Raw genomic sequence first — 17,080 nt, 5'->3', positions numbered from 1 at the left:
CCCACTGGCTTCCAGGCTCAATTCAAAGTCCAGGTTTAATCTCTGAGTACCCTAACCAGTGTAGAACTATGATATCTCAAGGACTTCATGAACAAGTACTGATCTGAACATGTAATTGAAGCCCTTTCTCTGTTTCCTCCTTCATCTGAAGTACAGCAAGTAAGATGGGACTTTTTTGGGCCATAGAGCCACAATTGTGTAATGGTCGAAAAGCTCCAAGATGGCGTCGTTAGTAGAAGCATTGACTAGAGCTCCGCAGCAGTTGTGCAGTTTTTATTAGTTGTTATTAGTTTTATCAGTTTTTATTAATTTTATCAGCTTTTATTCAGCTTTTACCGGCCTCAGTATTTTATCTACAACATTTGGCAGCTGTTCCTTAACTAATCTACAAAGGAAAAGACGAAGGACGCCGAGAAATAGGGAGCGGCTGATAGTGAAGGCAAGTTCTGCTTCATTTTATCTCCTGGCACAAGCCCTATTACTTTGCTGCAGTAAACCATCCCGATTTATTAGTCATTTATAACTTCTTTGAGGGTGACAAGGGTACTGGAGACAGCCTCGGTATTTCTGCTCGCAAATATAAGGGGGAAGGCACCACAGGACAGAAGCGTTAGCATGAAACCTTGCTTGTAAAACAACCCTCCCCACCTTCTGAAGGTGGGAAACTGGAAGATAAACACAATCCGTCTTGTGATTGAGCCAAGTGAAGCCAAAAAACCCAGGACTAAGAGATTCCAGCAAACTGCTCTCAATTACCTTCTTCCACGCTCAACATGGTCCTCACAAGAAAGAACTATATGGACCTGGGAATTGCACCAATATCACCTCAGGGGGAGTGGGAGCCCCGAAGGAAGCAAAGTAAAATCACCAATTACTTCCCCCATAAAGAAGAGAATAAGAATCCACAGCACGAGAGCACTCCAAAAGAAATTGCCCCTACTGTGCTGGATTGGTCAATACAACGCAAAGACTTACAAACTGAGCACAAAAGACCAGATTATTCCAGGAGCTGGGCGCAGGAACTGGACCTAGCTGAGAACGCCTGGATGACCAATTCCCCCAACCTCAATGACCTCGAGCACCAAAAATCTACTCAGAATCTCAGGGAAAACCAGCAAGACCCCCAGAATCTCAGGGAAAACCAGCAAGACCCTCAGCCTACAGCGAGTGCCAACAGTATAGAAGAGAGGGGTGACCAGTTACACGATCAAATAGTGCAGATACGCACAGACCTCTACAATATAAAAAACTTCCTAGCAGTAACAAATGGCCTACTCCTGACGCTTGTGGAGAATTTCAAACAAGCAAAAAGAGCCACAGATCAGCCCCTGGACTCAGATGCTAGAATCTACACACCACCCAAAAAGAACTCATGCAAAAGAAAACCGGAACCCAAGACGAAGAAAACTAAAAACATCAAAAATTTTAAGCCGTCTAGAAAAACCCAACACGTCAGTAAAAAAGAGTGGCAGAAACTCTATAGGTATAGACTACCTATATCAAGATGAACATTCAGTCTGCGCCCTGATCACATTTAAAGATCATAATCTGGTCAACTTTATCTTTAGAACAAGAAATCTATTCTCAAAGAAAGGAATAGATTTATTAAGAATCTTTGAAAACAGAGCCCCGCTAACCTCCCTACTGGCGGCCAAGAGGGAAGGGAGACAAGGAACAGAGGAACAAAACGATAGAGTGCACATGCAACAAAACCAACAAAACCAGAGCCTAGTGCATCAGCAGAAAAACAAAGCTCCTATTGAGACTCAACTTCATTCGAACGACAGAGAGGACTCTTTCTCCATAGAAGAACATGCCTTAATAAATCAGTTCTGGTCACTACAGACGCCAGCCCAAAAGGAAATCTTGGTTAGACTGGACACCCTGAGAAGCAGACTGACCAAAAAGGTGGCCCATGTTGAGACTACGGAAGGCTCACACACACGGCCTATATCCCCCAAGTGCCTAGTGGACAAGAGGACGGTGGGAGGCGCCTTTAAATGTGTAGATTCGGAAGACCAATCGCAGCCCCCGCTGGTGTATGGTAAGGCAAAACTAAAACAGACTGTCACATCTCCGAGTACCTGGTTCAACTATCTTAAACTCTCCCCAAATGAAATAGCTACTCCCCCAAGCCCAAACCACCCCCTTAAGTCCCCAAGAGCTACGGATAATCATTCCCTTATGCAGCAGGTGCCTATTGACAAACTTAATGGGAGTGTTTTTTTAGATGTAAAGGGGTCACTGGTCTCCGTGGACCCAATAAACCTACATCATGGAGGGACAGAGAATTAAAGCTGCTGTCCTGGAACATAGCAGGATGGCGCGCTAAGAAAAACAATCAACAATTTGCAATGTTTCTTAAGCGATTCAATATCATCCTCCTGCAGGAGACCTGGTACAGCGACCCCATTCTGTTCAATGGGTATTCTTGCCACTCCCTACTTGCTACTCCATCTGTGAGGGGAGGTAGGCCTAGTGGAGGTCTAGCTAGTCTCATCTCCACAGAGCTTGAACATTCCTTAAAAGCCCTCCCAAACTGCAATTCACTAGCCACAGCAGTCCTACTCAAAATTAAGAGAGATGCACTGGTAGTGGTCAATGTCCCCCTGCCAAAAAAAATCTATAGTGAAAGCTAACTGGGCAGAGTTAGAGGCATTCTTAGAGTCCATAGGATCTTCCCACCCTTCTACACCGATCATAATCGGGGGAGATTTCAACGCCCGTATAGGAACTGATGATAACAACCTTTACAGCCAATATAATCAGATTCAGGACCCTGAAAGCCCAACTGAAGAATGCGTCTCACGACTTTCTAAAGATAATAAATGTAATTTCTCGGGGCTATGCCTAGCCCAGGTCGCAAAAAGAAGGGAGCTGATGATATTAAACAGTAGTAGGGAAGAGGATCGCCCAGGGGAGTATACCCATTTTTCAAAGATGGGAGGAAGTGTGATAGAGTATATTCTGATATCAAGATTCGCCTATAATTCTGTGTCGAAGTTTCAAGTGGGACATAACACCGAAAGCGACCACCTCCCACTAACTTTAGCGCTCAATGGCCCATCGTTCAACAAACCCACGGCTAACCTTTACTACACCCCCATTGTTAACCTGGGATCATTGGCCCCCAGAAGCATTAAATGGTCCCCCATGCTCAATACAGAGCTAACTCACCTCCTCCATTCGGAAGACGTGAAGACCATCTACTCAGCCATTGTATTAGCTAATACCGGGGAAAAGGCCATGGACTCGTTCAACGAGTTATTAGCAAGACTAAAGACCTTCCTAACAACTGAGATACTTAACTCTGTTACAAAGCGGGCAAAGGATCAAGAGAGTTGGTTTGATTTGGAGTGTAGACAAGCAAGGAAATGTCTGAAATCAACCTATCGGAATTACAGAAACATCGGAGCACCCTCGCTATTTATGGCCTACATCTATTTAAGATGAAATTACAAACAGCTATTAAAGGTAAAAAAACAAAAAGCTGAGAGATTGGCCTGGTGTAGATTAGTGAAGGCCTCGAATGACAAAGACTCAACCTCCTTCTGGCGTACCATTAGGGGGCTCCTGGGCCAAGAGCAGATTGGTCCCACATGTACTGTAGAACCCCAGGAGTGGATGAAATATTTCCAAACCCTCTTCTATGACGACAAAGCTCAGCACAACGATCCAAGTGCCTACTCTGAGAATTTACCATATAGGCCTCCTGTCTCCATAGAGAAGGTGGGGAAACTAATTGCCCAACTGAAAAACAACAAAGCCCCGGGCATAGACTACATTCCAGCAGAGCTCATGAAGAACAATACCAGTTGGTGGGCTCCTATAATGGCGTCAATATTTACATACATCGATTCAACAGGCATAATCCCTGGTTGCTGGACAGAGGCAGTAATCATCCCAATCTATAAAAAGGGTCCTATGGCAGACCCAGCGAGCTACAGACCCATTAGCCTCCTCCCCATTCCCAGCAAATTGTACGCCAAACACCTCCACATCAAACTAATTGACTGGATGGAAACTGAGGCAGTTCTGGTAGAGGAGCAAGCCGGCTTCAGACAGGGCAGAACAACAATAGACCATTGCTTCGTATTAGCACATCTCATTGACAAATATGTCAATAAAACACGTGGGATTCTATACGCAGCATTTATTGACCTGAAGGCGGCCTTTGACTCGATTTCACGAGTCAAACTTTGGGCTAAACTCAATGCTACCAACATTGACAAAAGATTACTATTCTTGATAAAAAGCCTATATAAAGACTCCAAGTTATATGTAAGAGCCTCAGTAAATGGGCAACTAATTGGCCCTGTAACAGCCACCAAAGGAGTCAAGCAGGGTTGCATTTTAGCCCCAGCCTTATTTAATTTATATATAAATGACATGGTCAAACACCTAACATCCCCGGAGTTTCATGCCCCCAAACTGGCCGAAAAATCAATTTCAGCGCTCCTCTATGCGGACGACGCGGTTCTCTTATCACGAACTAAAGTAGGCCTCAAAAGGCTACTAAGAGAATTCTCAGCTTACTGCAGGAGAGATCAATTGGTGGTTAATCACCAAAAAACTAAAGTCATGGTCTTCGCTAGGAGACACAGACATCACAGATGGGAGATGGACAATCAGCCAATAGAACAGGTCAAAATTTTCAAATACCTCGGAGTAGTTTTCCAGTCAACAGGGGCCTGGGAGGCCCACCATAAATATGCTAGGGAAAAAGCATCTCAAAGCGTCAAAATACTGTCTCGCTTTTACTTTACGAAGGGGGGCAGACATATCCCAGCAGCTTTGGAGGTCTTTCAAGCAAAACCCTTGGCGCAATTACTCTACGGGGCCCAAATCTGGACGGGAAATCATTGCCGCACACTTGAAACGGTCCAGTCTAAATTCTTAAGACAGATTCTAGCCGTTCCATCATGCGTACCAAATGCGGCCCTACGGCTGGAGACTGGCCTCCTCTCCGTCGAGACCCGGACCTGGATAAGAACATTCAACTATTGGCTTCGTTTAAATTTAAACCCATCCGGACTATTACCTCTAGTAGCACGAGATGCTCATAGAAGTCGGTGGTCCAAAGTAGTGCATCAAAAACTACTTACATGTGGCCTACAAGCACAGCATCTTTTGAAAATGGGTCTCCCCAAGGCAAAAACAATTATTGATCAGCGCATGAAGGATATTGAGCAGCAGAATAATCTGGCCTATATTAAGAAATTTAGTGCCTGGTACGCTTATCTGCCCCCCTCCCATTTTGATTTTCGGGCACCTTATTTGTCTACCTTAACCATTCCAAAACTTAGGCGGGCCTTTACACTGGCCAGACTAAATATGTTACCGTCAGCTATTCTTGAAGGTAGATATCAAAAAATTCCATTTGAGAACCGGCTCTGCCCCTGTGGAGCTGGCTATATAGAGACGGTGTCACAAGTTCTCTTGTCTTGCTCCCTATATAAAGATCTCAGGGACGAGACCATTACGCCGCTCCTATCTGCCATCCCGGGCCGCTCTTGCGAAGCCAAATTGTTCTCACTTCTAGCCGACCAGAACAGCTCGACAACAGAGAAGGTTGCCAAATTTATCGAGAGAGCAATGAGACTGAGAGCTGGTATCTGAATGATATCAGTGTCGTCACCCGGATTCCCCGCCTAGGTTTTTATGATTACTATCATTATGTTTTATTATTATTATTTTATTACTTCTGCCAAGTTTTAAGTACTAAGATTATTAATTTACCTAGGGTTTTAATAGGTCACAAGATTTTATGGTAACTATATCTGTAATGTATTCCTGTTGGTGTTTGTCCTTTGATGCTATGGCCTGTCGGCTATGCAAATAAAGTCTACTTACTTACTTACTGTGTAATGGTCTCCTTGCCCCCAACATTACTGGCCTTCCACCATCCAGTTAAGCCATGTTCAGACCAGTTTGGTGGTTAACGAAACTGCTGACCTCGAAGTTAACTGATCTGATGACAGTTTACTTGCTGTGCTGATCTTCTCATGGTTTCTTCTCTTTTCTGTTTACTGTTTTATGTATCTTGATGTTTTATTGTGGATTTTAACTTGATTGCTAGCCACTTTGGGAGTCTTTTTTTTTAAGGAGATAAATTGTATTTTAATTAATATACAAATAAAATACAAATTCACATTTGAATGTGATTCAAATTGTACTGGGTTCTTTGGCAAGGGAAATACAAAAATCTAGTAAACTGGAAAGTGCTCTATTTTCTTATAATACTCTTATTATGGAGGCTGACTGCTGTAAAGGTAAAGAACCCCTGGATGGTTAAGTCCAGTCAAAGGTGGCCATGGGGCTGTGGCACTCATCTCTGCTGTAAACCACACACCTCTACCCCTAAATATATTTTCACATGGCTGCAAGATATTCTGATTCAGTGTATGCCCCTCCCATTTAAAAAAAATCTTATCTCTTTTGAAGTAAATGAGATCCACCTATAGACGCTGAGGACATAGGGCAAAATTATCCTGTGGATAAAGTTTTTCCATGCAAACATAATGTGCTCGATATTGTTTTACCTTGGGGTCTACTCAAACATTATCTTTCTCTCTCTGCTTTCTTTTTTCATGGGAACATCTCCAGGAGTCACATCTCCAGGAGTCACAAAGAGTTTTTGAAAACCCACCTTAGCTGAGGAGTTCTAGTTCAATTTCTGTTATCTCCTGTTAAACATTATTAGGCTGCAAAGTTTGTTAATCTCTTGCCTGTCAGATCAAATTGAGACAGTGCTGACAAGGTGGAGCAATAGTGAAACACCAGCTCTTAATAGGCAGAGCTTTGCTCTGCAAATTTCACCATTAGAAAATCTGCCTAAAAATTCTGAGACTCTGTTCCTCAAAAGTGCTCCAGTGAAGCAAATCCAAAGCTTAAGTACCTTAATTCTACAAAGGATGTTCTGTCCTTGATTCTTAAATCGGTCATCTGTTCTTAACTCCTCAGGTAGCAGTTTCATGGCTGTGAGAAGGATTTATTCATCTTTCAGGTTACAAATATGCTACTTCCTGATTAAATCTTGACTAACTAGTTTCCTTCAAAAGAATGAATGTCATTGTGCATCTTTTTAATGTGGAATGATCATAAATACGCATAAAATCAAATGCTTTGCTTATCAGTATACAGTCTTTAATCTTGCACAGGGGGTAGAACTCATCCTTTAATTACATACTATGTGTAGTATATAATTAACCATCTCCTCAGGGGGAAGTAATCTGTTACCTGTAGTTTGGAAACTTAAGTGAGGGTTTCTAGATTAACAGAGTATCTGGATTGGAAAAAATGTGATTATTTTATCATCCCCTTTGGGAGGGGTTTTTGTTTTGTTCTCAGTAGTACCTAATGCATATTAAATACTATTACCAAAATTGGGCTGTAAAGCATTCATCAACGGTGCTCTCCAAAGGTAGATAAAATGTTTGTTTTGTTTACTCATTTGAAGGAAACTCTCTGCTGACCAGTCCAGTTCTACGAGCCACAGCACTCAGGAAGCATGTCAAGTTCTGGGCATAGTGATATTTAATATCGATCTGACGGGGGACTGCTAAAATCCAAGCCCCACAATGGTAGGGCACCTGACTTTGCCCTTCGCTTACACAATGGAAAGGACATGCAAAAAACATCTGTGGTAAGTATCACCATTCTTTTCAGGACTTTTTGTTTGCTGGTAACCCTTGACATTCCTTGGATTCTTCACTTTAGGAGGAACTTCCAAAGTTACCCTGACGTTTGGTTGAAGGCTCACAATACACACAGCTAGGCGTCTCCTGGGAGGACCTACTTGGTGCTGCTGTGGCAGGTACAGCATACCCCTAAGTTCCCTCCCATCTGATCAAGGCCCATCAACCCACAGAGTGTAAGGCAAAGAGCATTAGCCAAAATTAGGAAGGAAAAGTTTTTTCCTAAGGAAGAGCACCCCCTGTCCAGCTTCAGTCAAAGTGCAAGACTAACAGCCACAATATTCACTGCTACTAACCCACCATTAGTTTCACAGCTAATTAACACCACACCATCCTTCTGAGCTTACTAAATCCTTGGTGCTACTTTAAAAATCTATATTTAGATGCTGTGATTTTATTTATTCTAACTTTATAAATAAAACTCTTCCTCTTTCTTCTCTTAAGTAAGAATATTATATAAATGACAGCACAAGAAACTGATAGAAAATGTTTTGGGACCTTTTAGTCTTGAAAGGGCAGAAAAGTGATTTATTATTCTTCATCCTTCTTTATGCTTGCATCTAGAGCCTCTTACCAGCATCTGTATTTTGAGTTGAAATTTTCTTACGTATTCAGATCATTTTCTGTACAAGAATGCCCAGGGGGAAATCTAGCTGAAGGGGAAACAGCCTTCACTGAGTGCTTGTTGCATGAGCAATCCTCAACTAGGTCCCATGATAAAGAAAATGAAGGCTCTCAACCAGTCAAGAACAGCTTTATAAAATAAAAATACCAACCCTTCACTCTTAGCCTCTAGGATTAAAGTTGATTCCCCACTAATAACTAATCAATGTAAAGTGTGAGGTGACTCATTCTTTGCTTGAAGCTGAATAAAATTTGAAGCCCTAAAAAAATCACTTTTCATGGCTTTATTTCAAACTTTAGAAGCCATTTCATCAAATGATACTATATTTGGAAGTCAAAGCAGGATAATGGGGGGGAACTTTCTAAAAATGTTTCACGGAGTATCCTTTACATGCAAGGAAAAGAGGAACTCAAAAGGCATCCAAGCCAGACCTGTCATGGTTTACTTCAGATTTCCCGAAGAATCATCAGGACCTTTCGATAGTGAGGACTTTCCACGTTCATGCAAGCTTCCCTGTTAAGAGTACTTCTACAGGGCTCATGTCCAGAGCAACCCCAGCAAAGTCTGGGCTGGGTGAAAAGGCAGAAGTTCAGGCCCTGCAGCAGGAGAATGTGGGTGCTCAAGATAGATAGAGGAGCGTGGAAAGCTTTCTTAGGCCAATGACAGAATGTAGGCAAAAAATACTGTTAACATCCTTAAACGTACACGCGTTGTCCCATTTTTCATCTGAGAAATGAAATGGCACAGGAAAGAAAAAGTATCCTAGGAATTCAGCTTGGTAATAAAACATTGAGTGGAGTGACTCTGAAAAAAACTCCTTCAAGTGGTCTTCACTATGAAAGGTTACAAAAGAGGGGCATGGGGGAAAGCCAACATTTTCCATATTCCAACCAGAACATTTTGCATATTCCGGTGAGAAATGCAGGAACAGATATGGCAACAGGCTAACAAAATAACATGGGCCAAATGGGAGCAGAACATTTACTGCAATATTAAAAGTGCTGAATTTTGAACTAGTTTTATTTTTCCAAAGTACAGTGGTACCTCTGGTTACATACTTAATTCTTCCGGAGGTCTGTTCTTAACTTGAAACTGTTCTTAACCTGAAGCACCACTTTAGCTAATGGGGCCTCCCGCTGCTGCCGTGCCACCGCCGCGCGATTTCTGTTCTCATCCTGAAGCAAAGTTCTTAACCCGAGGTACTATTTCTGGGTTAGCGGAGTCTGTAACCTGAAGCGTATGTAACCTGAAGCATATGTAACCCGAGGTACCACTGTACATTTTACAGGCTGTTAAAAGGAAAGGCAAAATTAAGCAATCACTGTGAAATATTTTGCAACTCAAAACCGAAGAAAATATTGCAAGAAGATGACTCCTTGTAACTCACCAACAACCTCTACCTTCTAGAAAGCAACTATGGGAGCAAACAACATGTAGGTGGGGGGGGAAGGCTTATCTCATCCTGGATCCCTGGTCCTCCACCCCACTGCACCCTCCACCTGCTCCCTTGCAGATTTCCATGCTTCTTATGAGAGTGAAAACTGGGGACCACTTTAACACATATAAGGAATGGCCAAGGAACTCTTTCTCCTCTTACCTCACAAAGGTATTTCCTAATAATATTTTTTTCACAAAAAAATTGTTCAGGGAGGTGAATTACACCACATTTCCACAAGACACCTTGTTCAGCCCTAAACCACAAAGGATTAAAATTAGCTTTGGAGTTTCACCACAGACTCCCCATGTGACCTGAGGGAAAGCGAAGTTGCTAAAGAATTGCATTTAGGAGTCAGAGACTAATGGCCAAATCACTGCTCAGCTCTGGAGCTTATGGCATCCTGAGGGAAGTCACTACCAGAGTGCAATGCAGCTTCCTTGGCTGTTATAAGACTTGGCAGCTGCTCTGAGGTCCCTGAGAGGCAAAACATAATTTTTCCAAAAAACCCCCCACAAAACTTCAAATTACCTGACAATTTAATTTTCAGTTAATTATAACCTGGTTGAGTAGTCATTGCATTAGCTCATTAATTTAGCATTCTGTATGTTGCTTCGTTGATTTGCAACAGAGTAACTTCAGTGAATATTGAGATATCACATACTGGCACTCAATCCTACATGCCAAGGTTAAATACCAGTTCAACCTCTGCATCCACTTTCAAAGGGGAAATGACAATGCAAATTATATGGTACCATCCAGCTTCACTGAAATATTAGAATGATAGCATGGCCATCCATAGGATTTTTAAATTTTCTTTTTGGCAGGGTGTGGGGTGTGGAGGATATACTCCAAATAAATAAAGTTGTGCATTTTGTGAACACAGTGATACATTTCAAGTTGAAACATCAGCTTGCTTTCAAGGAATCCACGAATGCTGTAAAACCACAGTGCACAACAATGTTTCCATCAAACAATGAAAGCTAAATGAAAATCAGGATGTATATTTAATCATTCTGTATCTGAAAGTCAACCCTGCCCTACTCCCAAGGCGATGAAGGATGCAAAATACATTGCAATGCACTCTCAAGATGATAACCTCTTGGGCTGCACTAGTCTTAAAATACATTAAAAGTACAATGTGAAGACACTCAAAAGTCATCTTAGACCAACAGCTATTTCAGGTTCATTCTTCTACTCTTAACGGCAACAGCTTGACAAAATAAAACAGCTATCACTTGCCTTCAGTGGAGAAATGGGTCGTATTCTACGGGAGAGGAGAATAATTCTAGACACTTGGTGCCACAACCCCAAAGGCCATGCCATAGGCAGCCCTTGATACACCTCCTGAACAGATGGAACTGGCAGCACGGCAAGTATCTCTGCGGTGGGATTAGCATCTGCGATGGGATTAGCAACTACAGTATTTTCCCTGACTACTGGATTCTGTGTCTCTCTGTGTGTAATCTGAAGTTGCCTCTAAGGACTGGCAAATTCTGAAGCTTAAAGGTTATATAGGGACATTAAAAATAAGAACACTTACATCACACCTGCTTCTTTATTTATAATATAATCAGCAAAGCAGAAGAGGTGCTTCTGAGCCAAGGTAATAATGATTTGTGAGATTTCATATATTACAAGGTTCTTCAGTAAGAATGTTTTGATACTCTAGTCCATCCATGCATCTGAGAAATGTATGAAACATGAGTGGAATTCAGTGCAGAGCCAAGTGGGATATGCATACACAGAATGAGGTCCACTCTTGCAGCCCTCCAGAGCAGATTGAGGGAGAATGGGAGGCGCATGGGGAGGGGGGAGCCCTGTTGCACGAGCAGACAGTATTCCACACGCAGGAGCGTGGCTGAATCCTGCCCTGCATGAATTCTTCTTGCTGTTGCAGTATCTGCAGATTACCTGAAACATGGTTTCCCAAAGTTCAGTGTCTGAGGGCTAAACACGGCCCCACATTATTCATGCAATTGTGGGGTGGCTGCTTATACCTTACCAGAAAAGAGGAAACAGATCACCAAAACAGAGGGTAAAAGAAGACCCATATTTGGATATGCTCAAGACTATTCCCCCCAACCAGAACTTGCCAGAACTCAGTTCTGGCACCTCTCAGGTGGGTACCATTGCCATTCTAAGAGAATGAAGGAGGCATTTTGGCACCTCTTTTTCTACAAAAATAGCACCACAATCCCTTCAGAAACTGGCCTGACATGGGTCAATGTCTGAAGAGGGCTTAAACTGCTCATCATGACAACTTCTAGAGATGGAAAGAAGGGGACTTGAATGGATCCTGGCTTCATAAAATGTGAGCCTTTAAAAGGCAAAGGGGGTGGCAGGAGTTTTTGAGGGGAAAGCAAGCACCCACATCTGAACCCTGTAAGAACATTCTAAGTACAACGAGAATGGCAATGTGAAAGTTGTTTGATGCTTAAATCATTTTCTGCATTGAACTGATATTTAAAAATCTAGACAATAGAATTCTTATTAGCATTTTACATTTGTGTTATTAGTATTTTACTAATTTAGTATCTCCAACTCTTTCAATACCTCTTTGTGAAACATTTATAAAAGTCCTTTTGGAAGAAACGCATAATGTTTACTGCAGCAGTTAACTGCAAACCCCTTTCCCACACAAACCTGTCTTCTTCTCATATTATCCAACTTCTTATGTAAGAATTGCACACTGGGAGGCTTGATAACATGACAAAACGAAAAACCTAACGTCTCCCCAATAAACTCATCCAGTGTGAAAATCTGTATCTATTTGTATTTCCCACAGGCAGACCAAAAGCTAGCTAGCAGGACAGAGAGGACACACCATTAATGGGCCTCATGTTGCCTTGAGAAGTCTATGCAGTTGAAATATGTGCCAAAAATAGTAAGCTGAGATCAACAAGTTTGTAGAGGAGGGAGAAAGGTTGTTTTCTGCTGCTCCAGAGAAGCGTACACGGAGCAATGGATCCAAACCACAAGAAAGAAGATTCCACCTAAACATTGGGAAGAACTACCTGACAGTAAGAGCTGTTCGATAGTGGAACTTGCTGCCAGGGAGTGTGGTGGAGTCTGCTTCTTTGGACGTCTTTAAGCAGAGGCTTGACAACCATATGTCAGGAGTGCTCTGATGGTGTTTCCTGCTTGGCAGGGGGTTGGACTCGATGGCCCTTGTGGTCTCTTCCAACTCTATGATTCTATGATTCTAATAGAGCTTCTGATTCTCATTAATGTATTCTCAAATACGCTTCAGCATAAAATTGGACCAAGAAAAGGTCAGAACCCTGAACAAATCCATCCTGTCTCATAGCTGACAGAATGTCTATGAGCTCCTTTTACTGGAAAACGTTCTTGGCAGCTGTTCACCCAAATCTGATAAATGGTAAGAGAGCAAAATGCTGTGTTTTGGACTCAAACTACAGCATTTGACTCAGCATACCCAGCTTTTTAATGTATTTAACGGAAGCTGGGAGTAAAATAAGGTCTCTCTGAAAGCAAAAGTATCTGTAAATAAATAAATAAATCAGCAAACTCACTGTGGGAGTTTTGTTTTCTTTGGAGTTTGTGCCCCATTCCAAAACCCACCCACTTAGTCTGAGTCAACAATAAGTTCAGCATTTTATACAGAGAGAGAGTGTGTGTGTTCTTTTTGTTTGTTGAATTCAGAAGCTCGTAGCATGGTCCTTATGAAACTGCAAAATCAAATGAGGGGATTTTATGTTGGCACTTATGCTTGGGTCGGGATGGCATGGGGATGAGGGACCAACTCCCTTCTCTTGCGGGGGCCCAATTAGTGCCATTGCCTTCCGTTAAGAGTTTGGGTGTAATCCTTGACGCCTCCCCTTCCATGGAGCATCTAGATCAAGGGAAGTAATAGTGCCACTGTATTCTGCTCTGGTCAGACCTCACCTGGAGTACTGTGTCCAGTTCTGGGCACCACAGTTCAAGAAGGACACTGACAAACTGGAACGTGTCCAGAGGAGGGCAACCAAAATGGTCAAAGGCCTGGAAACGATGCCTTATGAGGAACGGCTAAGGGAGCTGGGCATGTTTAGCCTGGAGAAGAGGAGGTTAAGGGGTGATATGATAGCCATGTTCAAGTATATAAAAGGATGTCACATAGAGGAGGGAGAAAGGTTGTTTTCTGCTGCTCCAGAGAAGCGGACACAGAGCAATGGATCCAAACTACAAGAAAGAAGATTCCACCTAAACATTAGGAAGAACTTCCTGACAGTAAGAGCTGTTCGACAGTGGAATTTGCTGCCAAGGAGTGTGGTGGAGTCTCCTTCTTTGGAGGTCTTTAAGCAGAGGCTTGACAACCATATGTCAGGAGTGGTCTGATGGTGTTTCCTGCTTGGCAGGGGGTTGGACTCGATGGCCCTTGTGGTCTCTTCCAACTCTATGATTCTATGAAGTTACAGCAACAGCCAAGGCAACATTTTTCCACCTTCGCCGCATCAAGCAGTTGGTCCCTTACCTTTCCCGCCCCGACCTGGCCACAGTGATCCATGTGATGGTCACCTCCAGGCTTGACTACTGCAATTCGCTCTACGTGGGGCTGCCCTTGAAGCTGCCCCAGAAACTCCCAGTAGAGTACAGGGTCAGATTTAAGGTGCTGCTTTTGCCCTTTAAAGCCCTTCACGGCCTAGGACCCTCGTACCTACGAGACCGCCGCTCCCGGTATTCCCCACGGAGAGCTTCAAGGTCCATAAATAGCAACACCCTAGTGGTCCCGGGCCCTAAGGAAGTTAGATTGGCTTCAACCAGAGCCAGGGCCTTTTCAACTCTGGCTCCGGCCTGGTGGAACGCTCTGCCTCATGAGAGCAGGGCCCTGCAGGATCTGATTTCTTTCCGCAGGGCCTGTAAGACAGAGTTGTTCTGCCTGGCCTTTGGCTTGGAGCCAATTTGATTCCCTCCCTCTCTTTCATTTTTCCTTTCCTTCTCCTCCTGCGTTGAGGCTACATTTTATTTTAATGTTGTAATATTTTAATGTTGTATTTTAATTTTGTTTTTAAGTTGTAATCATTTAACTTGTTTTTATTATTGCTTGTAAGCCGCTCTGAGCCCAGCCTTGGCTGGAGAGGGCGGGGTATAAATAAAAAATTGTTATTATTATTACAAACATACACTAAATAGCACCTCAGGCAGAAGCCTAGGCTAGACATTCTTGTGCCTTACTTATGGGCAGGGACTTTTTGATGTGGCAGAATACTTAGGATGCAATTCTAGGAACACTTGTCTGATAGCGTGTCCCACTAAACACAGGGGGACTGACTTCTGAGTAAGCATGCACAGGATTGAAGGGTTCAATATGCAATCCCCCACCTGCATCCTCACATGATACATTCTTAGAAGGAATCTATTACCGTATTTTTCGTCCTATAGGGCGCACCGGCCCATAGGACGCACCTCGTTTTTTGGGGGGGGAAATGAATAAAAAAAAATTATCCCTCCCCCCCAGCTGCAGCTGCCGCCCCAAGCCTTGCGGACACCCGCCAGAAGCAAGGGGAGCCCTCCGGGAGGCTCCCCGTGCTTCGGGCGGCAGGGTGCCGCCCCAAGCCTCGCGCGCCCGGCAGGACCTCCCGCCAGGCGCGCAAGGCTTACCGACACTAGCCCGAAGCACGGGGAGTCCTCCAGAGGGCTCCCCGTGCTTTGGGCGGCTGGCTGCCTCCCCAAGCCTCGTGCGCTCAGCAGGACCTCCCGTCGGGTGCGCAAGGCTTGCGGACACTCGCCCAAAGCACGGGGAGTCCTCCAGAGGGCTCCCCGTGCTTTGGGCGGCTGGCTGCCACCCCAAGCCTCGTGCGCTCGGCGGGACCTCCCGTTGGGTGCGCAAGGCTTGCGGACACTCGCCCAAAGCACGGGGAGTCCTCCAGAGGGCTCCCCGTGCTTTGGGCGGCTGGCTGCCGCCCCAAGCCTCGCACGCTCGGCGGGACCTCCCGTTGGGTGCGCAAGGCTTGCGGACACTCGCCCAAAGCACGGGGAGTCCTCCAGAGGGCTCCCCGTGCTTTGGGCGGCAGGCTGCCGCCCCAAGCCTCGCGCGCTCGGCGGGACCTCCCGTCGGGCGCGCAAGGCTTGCGGACACTCGCCCGAAGCACGGGAGTCCTCCGGAGGGCTCCCCATGCTTCGGGCGGCAGGCCACTGCCAGCAAACCTTGTGAGCCCGTGGGAACTCCCACCGGGCTTGCAAGGCTTGCGGATAGCTTCCTGAAGCCTGGAGAGCTAGAGGCATCAGTGCGCACCGATGCCTCTCGCTCTCCAGGCTTCAGCAAAAGCCTGCATTCGCCCCATAGGACGCACACGCATTTCCCCTTCATTTTTGGAGGGGAAAAAGTGCGTCCTATGGGGCGAAAAATACGGTAAGTTCTTTCTCTCTCTTTGGTAGCATAGAGATCAGAGCTTTGTAATAAGGAACATGTTCCAGATCAATCAGACCTCCATAGAATATTTTTACACTGCACGGTGATGGGGCTTAGACCATCACAAAAAAGATACCTACCTTTGGGTAGATTTGCCAGCCAGTGAATACCTCGGCAGGTTTTCTACAGTCTAAAAGAAAGAGAGGGAACCTTAATTAAAGTTAGAAACTGAAAATACTCATATGATCCAGTTTTCAGACATGCTGTGCCAGCATTTAAGTGATAAAGGCAAAACGTAGCAAAGACTATACTGGGGGGGGGACGGGGACCCAGTGTTATACTGCGCTCTATATGACACTGACCAAACAAATATAATTTCATAAAACAGAGGTAAATTGTAATACCAGACAAGAAACAATGCCCCTCTACATCTTTAAAAGGTAAAGTCCAGAAGGCCTTTTTACTCAATGCTAACAGATAAGCAGAATAATCATGCCAAAGTAATATAGTACCTGTGGTATATTGGATATGGAAAGGACTACAGTCCTGCTCCTCCCTAGAGCATTTCTGTTCTCTCAACCATGAAAAACTGCTTTACAATAAGCCCACAACCTATGTGCATTTAACTCGTGCACATTCAGCGGGGCTTGGCGTCCAGGAAAAAAAGTTGCAGGCTTACTTACTGAAAAATGTAAGTTGCAGGCTTACTGTACATGCATTGTTGTAGAGCCCACATAATATGACTTTTAGTTGAGAAGGAAACCTTGCAAGCAGGAAAAAAAATTCTGTAGAAATGTGAAAAGTCCTTTTAACTTTCAGCAACCTAACAACCTAATTTCTGAGATGCCTCAGAAATTTCAAGAATTACGTTGACTCAGTCAGTTTAAAGAAACTGACACCCAAGGCAAAACTAAGATGAACCTTGCTGTAATAAAACATAGTCCATGCCAATACTTCTGACTCAAAAA

The 17,080-nt window shown here is 44.0% G+C and overlaps 1 protein-coding gene across 1 annotated transcript in view; it reads right to left on the bottom strand.

Moving 5' to 3' along the window:
* The window catches only part of MAP2 (microtubule associated protein 2), a 311,076-nt gene that overhangs the window by 218,320 nt on the left and 75,676 nt on the right, over window positions 1–17,080 (bottom strand). The window contains exon 2 of the mRNA XM_083399684.1: window positions 16,253–16,302. The gene's annotated coding sequence lies outside the window, so the exon portion shown is untranslated. The remainder of the gene's footprint in view (window positions 1–16,252; window positions 16,303–17,080) is intronic.

This window comes from Podarcis tiliguerta (assembly GCF_965153285.1).
Source record: "Podarcis tiliguerta genome assembly, chromosome: 1".
Taxonomy (NCBI): Eukaryota; Metazoa; Chordata; class Lepidosauria; order Squamata; family Lacertidae; genus Podarcis; species Podarcis tiliguerta.
Note: the sequence above shows the minus strand (reverse complement) of the source record. Positions and strands in the feature narration are given on the sequence as shown.